The sequence below is a fragment of the Canis lupus genome, chromosome 20, assembly GCF_003254725.2.
Source record: "Canis lupus dingo isolate Sandy chromosome 20, ASM325472v2, whole genome shotgun sequence".
Classification (NCBI taxonomy): Eukaryota; Metazoa; Chordata; class Mammalia; order Carnivora; family Canidae; genus Canis; species Canis lupus.
In genome coordinates this window covers 25,699,915-25,721,668 of record NC_064262.1, presented here as the reverse complement: position 1 = coordinate 25,721,668, position 21,754 = coordinate 25,699,915, and the positions used below count along the sequence as shown (strand labels likewise).

At 42.6% G+C, this 21,754-nt stretch overlaps 1 protein-coding gene across 19 annotated transcripts in view; it reads right to left on the bottom strand.

Moving 5' to 3' along the window:
* The window catches only part of MAGI1 (membrane associated guanylate kinase, WW and PDZ domain containing 1), a 641,003-nt gene that overhangs the window by 451,406 nt on the left and 167,843 nt on the right, over positions 1-21,754 (bottom strand). The window contains exon 1 of one of the 19 annotated variants that reach the window (XM_049097923.1): positions 12,978-13,035. The exons of the other annotated variants lie outside the window; for them this stretch is intronic. The gene's annotated coding sequence lies outside the window, so the exon portion shown is untranslated. Of the gene's footprint in view, positions 1-12,977; positions 13,036-21,754 lie in introns of those variants that run through there. 19 annotated transcript variants of the gene reach the window in all.

Here is a 21,754-nt window from a genome sequence, read left to right as displayed (position 1 = left end):
GTGTCACAACCACCACCTCAATTCTAGAAGTGGCACTGTCACCTACTAAAAGGTAAGCTTTGCTGTTTTGCTTCCATCAAAGATGAAAAGTAGGCAGATGACCAGGCTAAAAAAAAGCTTAAATCTTCCTTTCATAAAATTTGGGCATCAGAGCTACAAACCAGTAGGAACACTGCCACATTTAGTACTTGAGATGGTCAGTTTGGAACCCAGGGAAATGGACCTGGCATGTGGGCACGCACACCAAGCAAGGGGAGGGGAGATAAGGCAGCTATAAATGCAGCATCCGCCAGCCCCATCCTTACACTCACAAGGCAGCGGTTATGCAAAAGTGCTAATTTCAAGATGCTCACTAGAATCTCTAACTTCGACTAGAAGCTGCTTGAAAACTAGTGTCATTCTGGGATACAAGACCTAATGTGATGTAGTCTCAGGGAAATAATAGCTGGAGAGGGAAATGTCACCTCAGACTCTCACACTGCAGCTCTACAGCAACGTTTAAGTCGCTGGAAGCCCCTGGGCCTTTGAGTGACCTTAACAAGGCATTTAACCTCCCCAAGCAACATTTCCTCATTTGCAAAATGGAATCTTGGTCTGGATCTTCTAGGCTGTTAAGAGGTCAACGATGCTTTGCCACCAAGGGCACAGTAGGGCAGTGAATTTGGGATGGGTCCTCCAGCTCCAGGAGAGGCCTTTAATCAATCCTAAGTAGCCAACTGGCTCAAAGTACTGATATTCATGGTGACCAATATGTTTTGAGCATTTAGTCTGTAAAAAATATGTGTTTTTTGTTTCTAGCCTCATAACAACCCCAAAGTAGGTTCTGTTATTATCCCCACGACAGATGGGATAACTGTAGGGCTGAGAGACTAAGCAAGACAGCCAGGAAATGCTGGTGCTAGGATTCAAATCCAGGCAGTCTGACTGCAGGGCCTCAGGCCGTCGCCATTATACCACATTGCCTCCCCGAGGAAGCATTTAATACATATTTGTGAAAGGATGGATGGGTTGACAAATACAATTATCTTGCATTTTCACCCTCTGGGACTTTCTTTCTCCCCTTCCAAACCAAAGGGAAAACACTGATTTGTCCTCCCTTCAGATCCCAGGAGTAGAAGCGTCTTCCTAAAAACCAAGCTAATTTGTTTATACTGATTTTAAGACGATTATTTCCTGACCCAAATTTTTACTACCCTGAGGGTGAGTACTTATTTAAACACTACCACATAATGAAATAACAGTGCAAAAAACAACAGCTCTTCACAACAGGCAATTTTTTTTTCTTTGTAAATACAAAAATCCTATAGGCCAAAAAAGTGTAGCATGACAAATCACAAATCAGAGACAGAGGCTTCTACAAGAGGATTTAGAGCTCAAGAATTTCAATGTACTTAATAACATTACATCTGAGGCAGATGGCTGAATGGCTTAAGAAATCCCAATTGCTAAGGGTATCCCGGATGGGATGGAGATTCCCTAGCTGGGTTTGTATTTCTCTTCTCTAGATTAGAAAATGGCTGGCACCACCTGGTGGTTCTTTTTTCCCTCTCAAGTCCCCTTGAACCATAAAACTAAGATCTAGATGATATTCTTGTTGTCAAAGTTAACCACGTAAGAAAGCAGGCAAACTTTGCTGTCTTATTCGTATTATTTCAACTAAAATGCTGAACAAATTTAGTATTTCTCCATATGGAGAAATTCTCATCTCTAGGGTATTCTCTTAAATATAGAAGTTATAAGGAAATATAGGAATTCACAATCCCCAAGACTCATACCTAGTTCCATTTGAGCAACCCTGCCTGACCTTATACAACATAGAGAACAATCCATATCATTCATTCATTCATTCACTCATTCACTCATTCATTCAGGCTGAGGATAAAGAGATGATTGTGTATAAGTTAAATGTGCTTTTGATGATATAACTCCAATAGATACTGGGCTCTTCACCATTTTACACGTGAGGACACCAAGGCTCAGTCTAAATTAGGAACATGTCCCCGAACTAGGAAATTACAGACATGGGATTTCTAAATGCAGTTTTATCTGTTCTCATAGTCCTCACTGTACCACCATTTGTTTTGCCATGACTAGATGATGCTGATTAATCCTAACACATTTACATGAAAATGGAAAAGCCCCATTTTGAAACCTCATTAAACTGATATAAGTTATGCTGAAATTTTCCTTTGCTGGAAATCCTACCAAGTCAAGATGCAGTTGTACTGAACACATAACAAGTGCTCAAACGTTTGCTAATTAGTTTTCAAGTTCAGTTGACCCTGGGTAGCTCTGAAGCATTAAATGTCTTTCACAGACAGAAGCACAAAGGAGACAGCCAGAGGGTCAGAATTACCCAAAGGATAGGATGGGCATTTGTCAAACTTGCAGCCAGCATCAAGGAGAAGAAACAGGTCAGAAGGAATTCACTTATCCCACCATGTGTCTCTAGGCTCCTAGAAGTATGTACGATGGCTATGGGACCTGTGTGTTATCTTGGATGAAATTCCAGGTAGAGAAAACCAAATGGGAAGCACATGGGAGAGTTAAAAAGGTGAGCAAACAGGGGGGAATCCCTGGGTGGCTCAGCGGTTAGTGCCTGCCTTCCGCCCAGGGCGTGATCCTGGAGTCCCGTGATCGAGTCCCAGGATCAAGTCCCACATCGGGCTCCCTGCACGGAGCCTGCTTCTCCCTCTGCCTGTGTCTCTCTGCCCCTCTCTCTCTCTCTCATGAATAAATAAATAAAATCTTTAAAAAAAAAAAAAAGTTAGCAAACAGAAGCCACATGGCCTGGAATGCTTCATGTCCCATGTTAGTTCTGGACAATTTTAATAAGATGCTCACTCTGACCTCCTATGGACTGGGAATCCACAACAGCACTGCAATACATTTACTCCTAGCCCCATGGACCCATTATTGCTCAGCTTTCGATAATTCGACACTTAAAACAGCTGACAGGCAATCCTTAATTAAAATGAACTGAAAATAACTTGAGGCAAGTGTGGACATAGAAAATAACTGTTTTTTTTTGGTAGTTACCCAACTTACCCAATTTTCTGTGTATGTGTTTTCCTTCTAGGTGCAGTTTTTATTGAAGGGGAAAAAGTGACCTCAGAATTTATTGAGATGAAAATCTATCGTGAAGAGAGGAAGGATGGCAGCAGTAGTAAATGAAATAATGCTGTTAAGATGCCCATAAGTATTCAGTGAATGATTGATTTTTTTTTTTTTTTTTTTGTAAGAAACAAGTATTTCTTCTAGACAGGTAGAAAATGATTAAACAGTACTCCAGGAGTACTTTGGAGATATTTTTTTTTCTTTACACCTAATAAGGAACTTAACTGAAATATATATCAATAAAAAATCTTTTTCTTTTTTCCAAGGTTACACTAAAGATCTGATGTTGGTATTTGGGAACCTAAAGAAATTTAACTCCAAAAAACCAGCTCTCCCTTTGAGATTCAACTTCAAACTACAAAATTTCTCTGCAATGCAGGTATATAAGCTACTTTATGGTAGAGCACAAAGCATGAATATAAGTCAATTTATCAATTATGCACCACTGTGGTTCACAGTCACATCATATTTTTCATCTAAATAACTGATGTGAGAAGTGAAATAAAATATCAGCAGCCAAAACCATTTGGACACCCTGTTTCTTTATAAAAATAATGCTAACTTAAAGGTAACCATGTGGGAAATGTTCTAAGAATTTCAACCAGTGTGCTTGTGTCATGCTATACTTTTCAGTGCATTCCCAGTATATGATCTAAGATGACCAACTAGTCCCATTTTGCCTAAGACTTTCCCAATTTTAGCACCAAAACTCCTGTAAACCCAGGAAAGTACTCGGTCCCAGGCCAACCTAGACAGTCTACAACTGTCTTAGTTCTAAGAACATTCCCCATCCCCAGGAGTACTCTCAATCCAGGACAAACGAGGATGGCTGGTCACCCTAATACAGAGACATCCTGAAGTGTCAAATAAGCAAGACAAATCTTCCTGCAGTATAAAGATACAGGGGGTACTTTACATCACCTAAAAGAGTTTGGTATTAAAACAAAGATATATAATAGAATACTACATATACTGCAGATGAATTTTCAGGAAAAAAATACGAGCAATCCAGGTAATGTTGAACCTTCTGTCCTGTTTTCACAGGGGTACACAGGTGGAAATCATATCTAATATCAAACTTTTTTTTAAATATGAAACTCTTACATGATGTAAAGAGTCATCCTCAAACAGGCTTGAGTGATGGAATGGAGATATACGACACCACCCACCTGGCTGAAACACACAGGCCCATCAAGCGACCCACCGGAAATATCCAGAGCCCTAACTGACCAAGAGACTACATACAACTAGGTACCATTACCAAGAAAGGGAGGAGTCTATATATTGTCATGCCTCCTCACCTTCCCACTTTAAAAAAGGCCCCCACCCACTGACTCTGGCCAACAGACTCTCCTCCATTGTCCAGCTGCCACTCCCTGGAGGTGCATTCCATAGACTGCTATCACCTTTGTTCTGTCTCAGGGGAATCCTTTCACCTGATCCATGCCCCACATCTGGGGACCCCATCTGATCGGCAGACACCCCCTGTAGGCACCACAGAAAGGATGGACTGATGAGTAAGAATGGAGGGGAAAAAGCCACTGACCTAAAAACACCTGGGGACAAAGTTCATTTCCCTACCTCTACTTGCTACAAGCAAGTCTTCTGTGTCCCAGTCACGTTTCCTTTATTTCAAAACACTGCCCCTAGAAGGCAGGGACTTTGCTTTGCTCACTACTATGCGTCTCGTACCTAGAACTATACCTGACACACAAGATCACACGATAGGTTTTATTAAATGGGTTTTCTCTAAGCCAGGCATGAAACTAATGTCCATGTTAGCAGATCACAGAAGTGGAAGTGCTTGCAAATTTTTTTTTAACACTGTCTTTTTTCCTTAATATTTTACTTTTAAGGGACGCCTGAGTGGCTCAGTGGTTGAGCATCTGCCTTGGGCTCAGGTTGTGATCCTGGGTCCAGGGATCGAGTCCCATATCGGGCTCCCTGTAGGGAGTCTGTTTCTCCCTCTGACTGTCTCTGCTCATCTATCTGTGTCTCTCACGAATAAATAAATAAAATCTTAAAAAAAAAAAAAAAAAAGATTTTACTTTTAAGTCATCTCTACACCCAACATGGGGCTGAAACTCACAATCCTGAGATCAAGAGTTGCACACTCCACTGAGCCAGCCAGCCGCCCCTACAAAGCTCTTTATTACCTTATTTTCTTCCATTCGGTGAGCTATGGATATTATGTTGTTGCCTTATTTGGATTTTGATGGTTAGTGGTGATATATTTGTAAACTTGAGTGGGGGAAAAATCTGTTAGGCTAAATTTTATGTATCAGTGTATATGTGCATGGGTAGACAACACACATAGATGGCCACATATAATTGGGAATATTTTCTAAAATATATCGACAGAAATCAAATATTTACACTAGGGATCCCTGAGTGGCGCAGCAGTTTGGCACCTGCCTTTGGCCCAGGGCGCGATCCTGGAGACCCGGGATCGAATCCCACGTCGGGCTCCCGGTGCATGGAGCCTGCTTCTCCCTCTGCTTGTGTCTCTGCCTCTCTCTCTCTCTCTCTCTCTCTCTCTCTCTCTCTCTCTCTGTGACTATCATAAATAAATAAAAATTTAAAAAAAAAACAAATATTTACACTCACTAAGGTAAAACCAAAGTTAGGGACACTTGCGTGGCTCAGGGGTTGAGTACCTGCCTTTGGCTCAGGTCAGGGTCCTGGGATGGAGTCTCACATCAAGCTCCCTGCAGGGACCCTACTTTTCCCTCTGCCTATGTCTCTGCCTCCCTCTGGTGTCTCTCATGAATAAATGAAATCTTTAAAAAAAATAATTAAAAAATAAAAATAAAATAAAACCAAGTTTAATCAAAAAAGTTTGAAGACATAAGCATCATAAGGAGGAAGAGACTACAATTCTCATCTCCAAGAAGAAAAGGAACAGCGCAAGAATTTGAGAGAAACGTGGATGATAGCCAAATGTGAGACTTGAGACTATATGGGGAAGGTCTTTAAGTGGGGATAACAGAATTCACTGAGCCAGGAGAGGAGGGCTCCAGAGCACTAGGGCCCAAGGCAAGCCTGGCATTCTTCTACCTGGTGGGGGTGGGACTAGCCTACACACCAAGTGTCTGTGGGACAACACTGCCTATATCTGCATCTTTTCGGGCATATCCTATGGAAGAAATCCTGGCCAAGGTTATTCTGGTGACTTCCACAAGGTGATATCGCATCTAGTAACTCGAACAGCCTACTGTCTGAGGAGCTCTCTGCCCCTGGCCACCAACAGATTTGCACCTACCCACAAAAGGAAGAGGATAGCGAACAAACATTTTGAACTTTTTACCACTGCCCAACTTCATGTTTAGGATGATGGATCAAAATGTAAACCTCTACCTAATAGGTTTTTAAAAAATTAGACATGTATGTATACACAAACATCCATTACTATAAAAAAAAAATGTTAGAAGACATGTCTGACAACCACCACCAGCATCCTTTATTGATTCATAATTCGAGATTTAAAAGGGAGTCTTGTGGTGTTTATGACACTCTCTAAATAGCCCAACTCAACACAGAGGTAGTAAACAGATCAATGGAAATTGTAAACACTGCTTGCTTTGTGATATGAATAGTTTTATAAGTGCATATTTATTGTATTGATAAGTGAGTTCCTCACAGGGTGAAGTCTTCCCTCACTCTTCAGTACTACCCTGTGCTGATAAATTTTTTTTTTATTTTTATTTATTTATTTACGATAGTCACAGAGAGAGAGAGAGAGAGAGGCAGAGACACAGGCAGAGAGAGAAGCAGGCTCCATGCACCGAGAGCCCGACGTGGGATTCGATCCCGGGTCTCCAGGATCGCGCCCTGAGCCAAAGGCAGGCGCCAAACCGCTGCGCCACCCAGGGATCCCCTGATAAAATTTTTAACACAAGTTCCATCCCTCAAATGCTGCGGTATCAAAAGTCAAAAACACCACACTCCCTCTCCACTGCTGGGAAGTTCTGATAGATCAAACCCTTAACTCATTTCTCTGCTCAACCCACACAGTTTCCCCATCAACATAATCTTACAGAAACATACAGTGAACTTCTAGATCAATAATAAACCTTAAGATGTTTCCAAAGAGGGCAACCAGATGACAAGGAATCAAAAGCAGTCTCTGTCTACACAAGACCACATTTTATTAAATTATTTTAAAATGCTCTCTGCCTGATGCATTTTGTTGCTAACACTGAAAGTGGCAAGAGAAAATGGTCTCCTGGAGCAAGAACCCTCAGAAATAGACAACAAAACAGAATGGTTATGTAAAAATTCTAAAATTTTATTAAAAATAATTATTTACGGGTGCCTGGGTGGCTCAGTCAATTAAGCGACTGCCTTTGGCTCAGGTCATGATCCCTGGGTCCTGGGATCGAGCCCCATATCAGCTCCCTGCTCGGCGGCGAGGAGTCTGCTTCTCCCTCTGTCCATCCCCCTGCTCACTCTCCCTCTCAAATAAATAAATAAAATCTTTATTAAAAATTTTAAAAATAATTATTTAAGCAGACAGAAACAAACATAAGCAAATGCAACATACTTTCTCTTTTTTTCACTTTAGTGTTTTGCCATGCCGGTAACTTGGGCAGTACTTTGCGTATACAAAAAAAATTGACCTTTGAGTAAATGACTGAATGATGACCACTCTCAGAAAGCTTAGAATCCTTACAGCAGCAGCTCCACAATCACCATCTCTATACGTTTTGTATGAAGAGCACACCAAATAAACAAAAGTGGTTCCAAAGCCCAGAGTTAGAAAAACCATCCTTTCTGTAAAATTGGTCACTTGCAAATATATTCATTAAAAAAGCTCAAAGCTCGTCTTACAAATACCACTCCAGGGCCTTGTTGGGAGGCATGTGCACAAAATGTCCCACTAGCAGAGCTCAGCCATGTAGGTTATGCTTAGGAGACACACCCTGGCTCTAGCGTCTGCCAGCTACACGAGCTGCTCCGTCTCCAGGCTCATCTGGTCCCCACTGTAACCCACAGTTACCACACAACTCCCAGGTGACAAGCCATGACAAATGATCACACCACTGAAAAAGGAAATACCTAAGAGCCCGCAACTGAGGGAGAGGTAGGGCACCTTGGAGATGCGAACATCCTCCTCTGATGAGGGCCTGGAGACGCAAACGTCTACAGGGACCAGGAAGTAACATAAATAAGCACATCTGTCGGGGATTGTATAAGAGAGGATAGTGCTGACTGTCGCTAGAGAGGGTATGTCAGACCTCAAGGACAAAAATGAGTAGTTATGCTCTGTGTCAGTAAAAGAAAACCTGCCCAAATTCATGGGGGATGAGTTCACAACCTCTAAAACGGATATATAGATATGCAGTGGTGCCAGGCTGCCAGGTGCCCATCCAGTGCTCACTCTTCTCCTTGTGCTGGTGGGTGGCAGCCCAATTTCAACTGCAGGGCAGTGTGTCCAGCCCAAAAACCACAGGTCCTAGCCTCCCTTGCAGGGAGGTCCAGCCAGTCAGGTGCCAGTAGAGCACATGCATGTAACTTCCAGAACAGTTTTTTGTTTTCTTTAAAGATTTTATTTATTTATTCACTGAGAAACACAGAGAGGAGAGGGAGAGAAGCAGAGACAGGCAGAGGGACAAGCAGGCTCCATGCAGGGAGCCTGTCGTAGGTCTCGATTCTGGGTCTCCGGGATCATGCCCTGGGCTGAAGGCGGCGCTAAACCAGCTGGGCCACCGGGGCTGCCCTCCAAAACAGTTTCTTAAAAGAAGACAGACAGCTGTCATTTGATCTTATCCCCTTTCTCTCCCTCTCACTTCTTCCCACCTGGAACTCTATCTAAAAGCCCTACTGGAGGGGAGGACAAACAGCCTGATCTAGGATAGAGAAGAGAGAAAACTTGTGATGTTGCCATAGGCTTTAGGTGCACTGGACTATCTTCTCCCAAACTTTTCATTTCCTGGGAGAAAAATCAATGTGGCTTAGGCTACAATTTTAGGGTCTCTGCATTATCATTCCAGTGCAATTCCTAAATGATACATAGGCCTACATGCTTTTTTTTTTTTTTTTAAGATTTTATTTATTTATTCATGAGAGACACAGAGAGAGAGAGGCAGAGACATAGGCAGAGGTAGAAGCAGGCTCCAATGCAGGGATCCCAATGTGGGACTCAATCCCAGGACTCCAGGATCACGCCCTGGGCTGCAGGCAGGTGCTTTAGCTGCCAAGCCAACCAGGGATCCTGGCCTATATGCTTCTAAGATCAATCAGAATATTGATAGAAATGAAAGCAATGAAGGCACAGTGAAAGGCAGACCAGCCTGGTGGCTTTGGAATCTTGGGTACAGATATGACCAACCAATGGCTCTGCCATGTTCTAGGGAGCTGGCCCACCTGGAGCAAGCTTCTTAACCTGGCAGGCCTCAGCTGTGCCATGGAGGCTCTAGTAGTAACCACCTCCCAAGAGGAACCCAAGGATTACATTGAACTATTTACCTGAGGCACTCAGCACCCTAGCCAGCATACAGGACGGGCTCAGTAAAAGATGGCCTTAGGAGGAGGAACCCATATGAGTCCACAAGATGGAAAATGGTTTGTGAAACGTTTGCTCTGAGACCTGTAGGCAGGAGGAGCCCAAGGGCACTAAAGAACTGGGAGAAGCATAATCAAATACAGGAAGCCAGAAGGGGGTAGATGGCACATGTAAACTTTTAAGAACCAAGCCTAAAGAGCCATTACCCCCAGCAGGTTCATCAACTTAGGCCAGGAGATGTAGGACAGGTTAAGCCTAGCACATGTGGAGTGACATCCCTTCCCTCATTTACTCACGTATATGCACTCAATAATTCTTGCACTTTGTTCATGTAAGGGACAGTCACTGGGAGCTTCTCAGGGGCAAGCAGCCCTCGTTCAGCACTGAACATTTGATAGTGAGCAGGTACATGTGCTGGAAAAGGCTATTGTGATACAAGAATTAGGGTTTTCTTACTGATTTTTTTTTTTTTTTTTTTTTTTTGAGAGAGAGAGAGAGCAGAGGAGCGGCAGAGGCAAAGGGAGAGAATTCCAAGCAGACTCCACGCCCAGCCTGAACAACATGGGGCTCGATCCCATGACGCTGAGATCATGATCTGAGCTGAAATCAAGAGTCTGACGCTCAACCAAATGAGCCACTCAGGCACCCCTACTGTAGTTAATTTTAATTAACTTGTATGTCCCATTAAATAGCCATACGTAGCTAATGGTTACCACACTGGATGGTGCAGGTCTAGGCATGTCTGAGATGCAGCCCTCAGGTTTGGAAGAAGACAAGGACAAGCAAGGAAAATGTAAGACGATGGAGGAATGGACTGCCAGACTTAGCTCAATACTCCCCTATATACTCATAACTCTCTGGGCCAATTAAATATAGCTCATGTCTCAAGCCTCTCCATTCCTACCTCCCCCAATCCTGTAACATGCATGCCCTCCCAGGTGGCAGAAGTTAAAAATGAATGGCAGAGGGACACCTGGGTGGCTCAGCGGTTGAGTGTCTGCCCTCAGCTCAGGGTGTGATCTCCAGATCCTGGGATGGAATTCCCCATCAGGTACCCCACAGGGAGCCTGCTTCTCCCTCTGCATGTGTCTCTGCCTCTCTCTCTCTCTCTCATGAATAAATAAATATTTTTTTTTAAAAAAGATGAATGGCAGATTGTTATGAACACTGGAGGTCCTACTCATTCAAGTGTCATGCCACAGCACTGAGTCAATGAACTCAGCTACCCAAGCCAATTCGATCCAGACTGCATGCTGCCTGGTACTGTTTCCTTCCCATGCATGATGGCACAGAGAATGACATGGTCACCTTGCATCAGGTGAAAAAATGCTGCAGTACCACAGAAAACAAGGAATCTAAGAGAACACCAGGATTTACCCATCTCCATTCTAACAGATCTCAGATGAGTACGGATGTCATGTGCTAAACATTTGTGTCAACAGCACTTTTTCGAGAGGTCATAATGTCCTCATTACGTGACACCTGGGCCACAGAAGCTGGGAGCTGATAATCTCCCTCCCAATTGTAAAGCTGGACTGGCTCTCACTGCAGTCAGCAGCATGAAGGAAAAGTACCTTCTTTTTCCAGGGGAGTTTTGGAGCAGCCTCAAAATCTACAAGACATCTAATGGAGGGGAACTCAAATCGCCCCTGGGGCTGCACTTCTTTTTCTCTCAACTGAGTGACATATTAGAAGGTGTCAACCAGCTACCAGAAACTCAGCAATCACGTGTAAACCAGGATAACCTGACTGCCCTGTTCACTGGACAGGATTCAGCCAGCCCAAAGAGGTAATGGGGCTTAGCGGGGCTTGTGGCCACTGTACACACACGCACTACACCTGACAGATAGGAAGTCTGGTTTCTCAATGGGAGTTGGCCTTTCTTCAGAGGGTCGGTTGATAAAGTCATGGTCAGCGGCATTCAGAATAGAAAACAGCTAGTCGGGCATCCCCGGTGGCCCAGCGGTTTGGCGCCGCCTTCACTCCAGGGTGTGATCCTGGAGACCCGGGATCGAGGCCCGCGTTGGGCTCCCCATGGGGAGCTTGCTTCTCCCTCTGCCTGTGTGTGTGTATGTGTGTGTGTCTATGAATGAATAAATACAATCTTTAAAAAAAATAAAATTTAGAAAAACAAAAGAGCTAGTCTGAGGACTGGCAAGTGGTCTCCTGGAAGGAGGTAACACAAGAGCACTTACAAACTCAAGGCTTAAGGCTGTTTTAGATTTGGGGCTCCTGGCTGGCTCCCTCTGCCTCTGCCTATCCCCCCTGCTCGGGCTATCTCTCTGTCTCTGTCTCAAATGAATAAAATCTTTTAAAAAAATAAAATAAAAATAAGGCTGTTGGCGCACCTGGGTGGATCAGTCAATTAAGCATCCACCTCTTGGTTTTGTCCTAGGTTCCTGGGATCTAGCCCCGGGTAGAGCTCCAGGCTCAGTGGGGAGTCTCCTGGAGATTCTTTCCCTCTTTCTCCTCCTCCCTCTGCCCCTCCCACCACACAAGAGGGCTCTCTCTCTCTCTCTCTCTCTCTAATAAATAAATGTTTAAAAAAAATAAAACTTTGTTAGACTTTATGAACAAAACACAAAACAATGTCACATAATCTATGATTTTGGATATATCCTATTTTTCACATTTTAACAACTTAAAAATGAATGCAATTGTGTAATTATCACCCTACGGTTGTTTGCAAATCAGTACCCTTTCTGGGCTATCTCTAATTTACACCTGTTAATCCTCTCATTGCTCTGAGCACAGCAGATATCACCATCCCCAATTCATATGGGAGGAAACAAGAATCAAGGGTCAAGGCAAGTCCCAGGAGCTATGACTTCCCACGAGGGATATTTGCTTCATCACACTGCAGGGAGTTGGTCAGCAAGACTGTGGTTTTTGGCTTTTTTCCTGAGTATTTCTTCCAGAAAAGAATCTACAGGGGAGCAGTTTGTAACACCCCCAAACACTCCTCTGGCAAAGGATTATCCTGAGCAGATTATTTTTAAGAAATAGCAGATAAAAAGTTCTGAAAACTAAGTGGAAGTCACTCTTTTGTAAGGGATATTTACATTTATAAGGGAAATCTCTATTCAGAGATATGTCTTCCTCTCTGTACCAGGAAGCGAGGAATGGCTAAGTCTCTAGAAATTCTAATCAAGGTAGAAGGCCTGGGACTTAAATCTGCATAACAATGTTATCCTTGTTTACGGCGTTCCTCCTCCGGGTACCTCCCACAACTGGCTTCCCCTTCCCCCAACATCTTTCTTTTGTCTTTAGCTGGAGAGGGTATTTAAGGGCTGGCTTGCATTTTAGGGAGTTATTTCGTTTTCCTGGGTCTCCTCTTTGTAAACAGAATACATACGTGCTATTCTTTGTTTTTCTCCTGTTAATCTGTCCTTTATTGTAGGAGATTTTAGCCAAGAACCTAGAAGGGAAGAGGAAAAATTATTTTTCTCCCCCACAAACCTAAACTGGTATAAATCGGGGACACTCCTTTCAGGAAATCCTGACTACTGCTCTGCACTAGGAAGCTAGTTAGGTGGTGCCATAGTCAGCCACCCACATAGATGAGACAGATTGAGACAGTTCCTGCTTCACCGGTTTGCCATTCTTTTTTGGGGGGTGGGGCACAAACCTGAAAACACCCTTAGGCATTTTAAAAGGAGATAGAAAGGAAAGGCAGGAGGGAATTGGCCTCAGGACAACATTTCAGTGACTAATAAAGATCCCTGTGTGGTGCCTGGCTGGCTGGCTCAGTCCCTACTGCACGTGAGTCTGAATCTCCAGGTCCTGAGTACAGGTCCCATATTGGGTGTTGAAAAAAAAAAATCATCAAACTCTACTGTTTTCAACAATACTAATTCTAAAATGGGGATAACAAACACCATGTTTCAATAATGGCTTAAGCATAAATATGATCCTTACTATAGAACAAAAATTCATGACACAGAAGCTTCCAGATGACTTCAGAAAGAACTCACTGCTCCATGTTGACATGATATGAAGCGATGTTATAATTTACAGAGCTCAACAGTGTGATTAGGAAAAAGTTCTGTGACTCACATCTAGAACACAGGCCAGCTGTTACAGAGAGAATAATACATCAATGGGTCTCTGCTGCATTCAACTAATTTTTAATCTTATAGATTTGTGGGAATGCTTGGCTGGGTAATGCTATTAAAATTTTCGAAAAGATGAGAACCAGGATTTACAAAGTTCTAATAAGAGAAAACTAAATCACTGCTTCCTCCCAGCAGGAACTGAAAATTCCTTTACCTTGAATTCCTTTGTACTCTTTATCTCTTCCTGGGATATAACTGTAACTATCTCTGTCCTCTGGGAAGAGGAAAGGGGAAGGAGGACTGCATTGTGACCCTAAACCTCTGCTTTTTAAAACCACTAAGGGCGTGCTCTTCTTATTTCTGCAAGAAACTCCTCATCTGTGATAACATGGCATGAGACGATGTGCAATTTTCAAGAATTATTTTATGCAAATATATCATCTCCAACTGCATATGAATTAAAATAGCAATAAATCAAAGCCTATTTTCTCATTGACTTATATTATTATTTCCGAGTTAATACATGTTCACTTGTGAATCAGCTAACACCAAATTTCTCTGCATCCCCCATGAATACAGCTGGAGTCTTCTGACTTACACAGCAAGAAATTCTTACCACAGGCAGGAGGATATCAACTATATACTGGATGCTGGCTATGTGCCAGGTGGTTTGTTCTCTGGCTTAAATATGGCACTTTATTTAGTTCTTATTCCAGAAATTGTAGGCACATACTGACAGAACCACCTTTCCCTCCCTCCACACTAATTCAAATGAGGGAGAAGTCCTCGGGGGAGGCCACAGGGATCTCTGGGTACTAATCTTTTAACAGGAGCCAAGAGTATTTGCCATGGTAATGGCATCTTCAGCCAGGTGCCACAGGGAAGGTCCCTCTAGGATCCTGTCACAAGTTTGCCCTCCCTAAGGGCAGCTAGGGCCACTGAAGGGAAGTCCTCTTGGGCTAAAAGCAGGATGTGTACTATGGTAGACTTACAGGGAAAACTGTTCCCTCTTCTTCCCTTTTGGTCAACTCCTTTAAGAAATGAAACTGTCCTTTCTAGGTTGGTATGACAAATATACTCTTTGAGCCATTTCAAAGTAGCAAACAATCATTACTTTCCCTTCATTTCTCATTTCCTCTAAAGTAACACAGAATTCAAATAAATGTGACACACGTTGTCCTTTTAATGACGGTTGGCATGTCTGAGGATGTGACACGGTCACAGCATGCCCTGTGACCATCGGGCTGGTGTCACCTTTATTTTAAAAGCAACAGGAAGCAAGCTCCCCTTACTATAGTTTTTTCAGCTACAGAGAAAGACCTGACTACAATCTCTCTATGCTGCTCCTTGTTTTCAAAGATTTCTCCAATAAGCTATATTCCTTATCACAAGTCACATAGGACAAACCCGGAGAATGAACATACTCCTTGTAAATATATTACCTGCCAATACCATGTTTTTCAGGGCTTTTTTTTTTTTAAAGATTTGTTTGTTTTTAAGACTTTATTTATTTATTCATGAGAGAAACCAAGAAAGAGACACAAAGACATAGGCAGAGGAAGAAGTAGGCTCCCTGCGGGCAGCCCGATGGGGAACTCAATCCCAGGACCACGGGATCATGACCTGGGCCAAAGGCAGATGCTCAACCACTGAGCCACCCAAGTGCCCTTATTTATTTATTTTAGAGAGGGAGGGAGGAAGAGAGAGAGAGAGAATGTAGAGGGGAAGGGGAGAGGGAGAGAGAATCTCCAAGCGGACTCCATGCTGAGCACAGAGCCCCATGCATGGCTCAATCTCAAGACTCTGAGATCACAACTGATGTAGGACAAGAAAGAATTTAAAAAAAAATTTTTTTTTTTTTTTAAAAGGACAAGAAAGAATTCTTGAGACATCTTTGTTACAAAAAGGTGATTTTATTAAAGTGCAAGGACAGGACCCTTGGGCAGAAAGAGTTGCACTGGGGTCATGAGTGTCCCATTATATACTTTCAAGTTGGAAGGGGTTAGGGATAGTTTAAGTCTCTAACGAATTTTGGAAGCAAAGTATCCAGGACCTTGAGGGGGCTAACTATTCTTAGGAAAAGATCATTTATTACTGTCTAATAAAACCTGAGTCATGAGACCCTTCAAATGTTTATCAGTGGGTCATATGCTTGGGGGATGATTGCCAACATGTATCTTGGGGGATAGAAATAAAAGAAGTTTTCAAAGGAATATATGTTAAAGTAGACTTACAAGGTCCTGGGGGTTGGACCAAGATTGCTTTTGCCCTTAGCAAAGTATCAACATGGAGGAAGTTGAGTCCCTAAAGGAATGTCACTCTGCCTGCTTCAAGGATTTGTCAGTGGGCTATAAGTAGTAAGGAAACTTAATAATTTCTTTTCTGCCTTTGTTTGCCACATCAACGACCTGAGCTAAAACAAAGAGTCAGTTGCCCAACCAACTATGCCACCCAAGTGTCCCAGTTTTTTTGTTTTTATCCTGAGTATTTCATAGACCAGGTATGTACTCTCTGTGCAGCCACCACCCCACCAGTTCTCTCAGCCAGATCAGTGTCACTCTTATATCACCTCCCTGTGTTTGCCACCCCCATTTTGTATGTTCAAATATAAAAATAACAAAACAACACAAAAATTATATCACCTCTATTCTAACCCCTCTGGTATAAAACCCCCAGAAACAAGATGATAATACCTTAATAGGGGAAACAGACTCTAGAATAGTTCATCATAAATAAATAGCATTAACCATACAGCATGAACAAAGAGGGAAAATGAATTCTGCCCAAAGAATTTACAGAAAATTTCAAAGTGAGGGGCCATCTGCTCTCAGCCTGGAAGGTGAGTGGGAGCTTGTAGAGGGGAGACAAAACATTCACACAAGGACAAACCTACATGAGTCAAGGCCTAAGTCACAGGGACTGTGCCCACCTAAACTGTGTATCTAACTTTACTTTAACAACCAGTACAGAGCAACCAATAAAAACTATTATGAAGCATTTATCAAGATGTTAACAGGAATGTGCAAACCACATGCTAAATCAGGGCCAGGCACTGGGAGAGGGCCCAAACGTCACACATGAGATACTGTGTCTAGAGAAACTGGCACCACTAGGCTCCCAAGTCTGACACATGATTCATCTCTTATTCCTCTCTTTTCCTTAGTCTAATGAGGTGCTGGCCACCTCATTTCAGACACGGCTCCTTTATTCCCTCCCACATTTCCAGAAAGGGATGCCTCACGAGAGTCTGCTCACAGTGGTTAAATCCTGGACCTTCCCATCCTCAGCAAGTTACACCTCAGCTCAGGTTTTTCTGCTGGAAAATGAGGAGATATCTCCCAGGGCTGATGCTTCTGAAGCACTTAACACCTCCTGTCACAGAGGGAGCACTCAGTAAAGCCTAACCTGAATTACTCATGCCTTCACCCTGCTCCCCTTTCCCTCCCTGTCTCTGGGCTCCCCCTCCTCTAGATCATTCTTAATATCATCACCACCACAACTCACTTGTCTAAAATAGCAACGTAGCAGGGTCAGCTATGCGGATTCTCTTTATCACGGGCAACACATCTAGACTTCATTCTGCAGGTGCCCCCGAGCAGCTTGGTGGGGCCAGTAAACTGAATTCTAGCTAATAAATTTGTGCAGAGTGAAAGAAAGCCATTTCTCAGCCTGACGTATAAAAAAAATTTCATGATACTCCATGTTCTCTCCTCTTCCATCAGCTTATTGCAGATATGTAAAGTGACTTGGAAGCCACATGTTGAAAATGGCAGAGGAAAAAAATTAGACAGACCTAGGGCCCTGAATCACTATTTGGAAGAGAGTCACCTGTCAGTTAGAAACAATCCTTCTAGACATTTGTGAAGAAGAAATTAGCTTCTGTTACATGAAGATACAGAGGCTTCGGAGTTCATCAGTTCAGCAGCTAACATTACCCTGACATAATAAAATTTGTGACTACTCTCTCCCCATCATGCACAACATGAAACCTGACTTTAAAGAATGGGATCAGGGTCTCCCCAGTCCAACCCCAAAATACTCTCCAAGCCCATATCCCACAAAAAGCCAATAATGTGCCCACTACTTTCTGTAAGTACCAGGCATCACCAGACCTCCTCAATCCTTGACATCTGTACCCTTAGAATTCCTTCTATCAGACAGTCCCAAATTCTTTATTTGACAAAATTCTGATTAGCTTTCAAGGATGAGTTCATCCACCATCTCCTTTGAGAAGCCCATGTGGAGCTGGTCACCATGTACTCTGGCTCCAAGAAAAACAAGAACAGACTAGGTTCACTCCTTCAGTATAGGAATACTATTTATTATATAGCAAATTACCTCGGCATGTCCACATCTCCTATGTGCTTCTGGAGAATAGAGGCTAAGAGCTCTTCAACTTCACATTCTCAACCCTTAACACACTAGCTGGCATAAGTAGGGACTCAGTGTCATATGAGTAAATTCATAAATGCAAAAAGTAACAATGGCATATTCTATGGATCAGTTGGTAGTATGCCCCAGTGCACCTGTTTGGTCTCAATATCCCAAAAGGGTAGCCACTTCCGTAGTGTAATTCCTTGGCAGGTCACTTACCTTTGTGTATATATAGCCCAGCCTAATATTTGCAGATTTAGAACACTGAATACACCTCTCTCGAAAAAAATAAATAAATAAATAAAAACTTAACAAACAACAAACCAACAAAACCACTGAAGACCAGGGAGCCATACAAGAAGGCTGGTAAACTCAGGCAAATCCACTCCACTGCTACACCAGAAGCTCAAATCCTCAAATCCAGCCATCAAAATGAGTGAAATGAATGAAAACTCAGCAATAATCTAAATGTTCTCTTTGACCTCAATAAAACTGGGGGAAAAATTAGCGCCCCAAATAATTTGTTACATAATGTATAACATATCCACAAATGGAATATTCTAGAACTATAAAAACAGATACAGACCCCCTTTTCCCATTGCAATTCAACCTCTACATTGTAGTCCTCAGAATACCACAGTGGTAAACCCTATTCTTGGGGATCAGGACCCCTCTGCTGTACTCAATTAACTTTCCTTTGGTGTTCTGTCACGTTCACTGGTATGATTTTTTTATTACAGTCTGTATCTCCCACAAGTACTAAGTGAATGACAGTGGAAAAAATGTCTTTTTCAATTTTTAAACAAGTTACCAAAGATGAATGAATCAATGAATGAACTTTCAACAAATACTGACATGAAAAAATAATGTGCAGGCACCTAGGTGGCTCAGTTGGTAGGGCATCTGCCTTCACCTTGGGTCATGATCCTGGGGCCCTGGGCTCCAGCCCAGGCTCCCTGCTCAGCAGGGAGTCTTCTTCTCCCTGTCCACCCCACTTGTGTTCTGTCACTATCTGTCTCTCAAATAAAATCTTTAATGAGAAAAAAAGAATGTGGATTTTAAAAAAAGATTACATAATTGCATGTTCAGCATAATCCTATTTTATGAAGGAAAAATGTTATACTCAGCTGCACATGTCCACACACACATACACACATACACACACACACACAGGAATCTGGAAGGTGCTTCACCAAGATGTCAAAATATGAATTTTCTAGCAAAGGTTAAAAGATCTGTGTGGGGTGATGCTGACTTCATTCTGAAGACTCTAGGCTCTTCTTTCTCTTTGGTGCTGTTCAGGGTAGTTTGCCCCTGAGTAATGGTCAGAATGGACAGCTTCCGTGAGCAGGAGGAGGAGGTAGCCTGCTTCTCTACCTTGTTCACCAACTATGAAAGCAACAGCTGTGATAGGAAAGTGAAGATGGACCATTCCAGCCACCATCAGCCACAGCGAGATGTCAGAGCCCAGGGCACATGCAGAGTGCTAGACCAGCCACATCTGGCACTGCAGAGCGAGCTGCATATCAGAATTGAGAAAAATAGGGCTTTTCATTCTAGTTTCCCAGCTTGAGCCGATTCACCATGGAGAGGAGAAGATGAAGAATGAAGGAGGCAAAAATACTCTGCGTCCTTACCCTGTCATGTCCCTGCAGAATATCTGGGGGAGAACCAGGTGGCTTTTCATGGTGATTTACTGGAAATACTGGACTAATGTGAAAGTCCCACTTACTCAGTCACTGTTCAAACTACAGGCTCAATATGGATATTTTACTAAAGCTGCAAAAAATAGGAAAATAACGATTTTTTTTTAATTTGGAAGGCTGGCAGGGATTAAGGAATACATACAAATGTTCACCATTATCATAATGGTAGACATAAGCAGCACTTCCCTTCAATACTTTGGATAAGTACACCTGTAATTTTGTCATACACATATATAGAAAAGGATATGTATGGTAATGTTTATTAAAAAATCAAAAGCAGGACAAACTGAGCCAGTATAGGCTTATATTCTTTGCCCTTTGATGGAACCATTCTCTCCTTGAAAATATATCAAATAAATCATTTAGGATATATGCCAATATGAAAATCTGGAAATATCCTACACTGTGACTAAGGAACTAATGGTACACCAAAAAGCAGAGCACTCTAAGTTTTTAAAACCACAAATGCAGCTGTGAATGTAGAAAGATGTTCATGATACAATATTAAGAGAGAAACAAGTTTTGAAACACTATTATTTAATTAAATTTTTAGAACACAATCATATACTTTAATATAAAGGTAATGTGAATATATTAAAATATAGATTTTATATTTATTTATATAAAATATATTTTATAACTAATGAAAGTATAATACAAATGGAAAGAAGTTGTGGTTAGGAGGGATTATTGATGTGGCTGTCTTCCATCTTTTTTTAATTTTCTATTTTTTTCTTTAAAAATGTGATGAACAATTTTTTATAAAGATTCATTTATTTATGTGAGAGGTAGACAGAGAGCACCCACCCCATGTGGGTGGAGCAGAGGGCGAGGGAGAAAGAATCTAAAGCCAAAACTCCACTGAGTGTGGAACCCAATGCAGGGGTCAATCCCACAACCACGAGATCTCAATCTGAGCTGAAACCAAGAGTCAAACGCTTAACCGACTGAGCTACCCAGGAGCACGGAAATGAACAATTCTTTTAAATTTTAAAAAAGGCAGGAACCAGAGCACCGGCTGGTTCAGTCAGTAGAGCGTGCAATTCTTGATCTCAGGGAAGTAGGTTCAAGCTCCACGTTTGGTATAGAGATTACTTAGAAATAAAATCTTTATTTGTTTTAAAGATTTTATTTATTTATTCATGAGACACACAGAGAAAGAGGCAGAGACACAGACAGAGGGAGAAGCAGGCTTCCTGCAAGGAGTCCAATGTGGGACTCAATTCGGGATCCCGGGATCACGGCCTGAACCAAAGGCAGATGCTCAACCACTGAGCCACTAAGGTGTCCTGAAATAAAATCTTTAAAAAAAAAAAAAAAAAAAAAGGGTGGTAAGGAAGAAAGGAAACTATAAAGGGAAAAGGGAGTAAGAACCCTAAGCTGGGATTTAGAAGAGCCAGCTGAGAAACCAGGTCCCATCAGAATAACCTGTGTAATTTGGGCTCAGAACCCAAGGAACATAAAGAGATACTGGGTATGGTTTGCATGTTCACAGAGCCAAGACAGTGTTTGCACCCTGGGCATCCCCTCTAAACCTTTCCCCTCAGGACGCCTGGATGGCTCAGCAATTGAGTGTCTTGCACTTCCTTGGTAAAAGTGGAGATTACCAGAGTACCTCCTTTCATAGCATTGTGTAGAAATTCAAGTGCTATAGGACCCTGGGTGGCTCAGTGGTTGAGCATCTGCTTTTGGCTCAGGGCGTGATCCCGGGGTCTGGGATCAAGTCCCACATCTGGCTCCCCACAGGGAGCCTGCTTCTCCCTCTGCCTCTGTCTCTGCCTGTCCATCTCTCATGAATAAATAAAATCTTAAAAAAAAAAAAAAAAAGGAAAGGAAAACATGATGTCAAGTGAGAGAAGCTGAATAGAAAGACCACATAGGGATCCCTGGGTGGCTCAGCAGTTTGGTGCCTGCCTTTGGCCCAGGGCGTGGTTGTGGGGTCCCAGGATCGAGTCCCACGTTGGGCTCATGGCACGGAGCCTGCTTCTCCCTCTGCC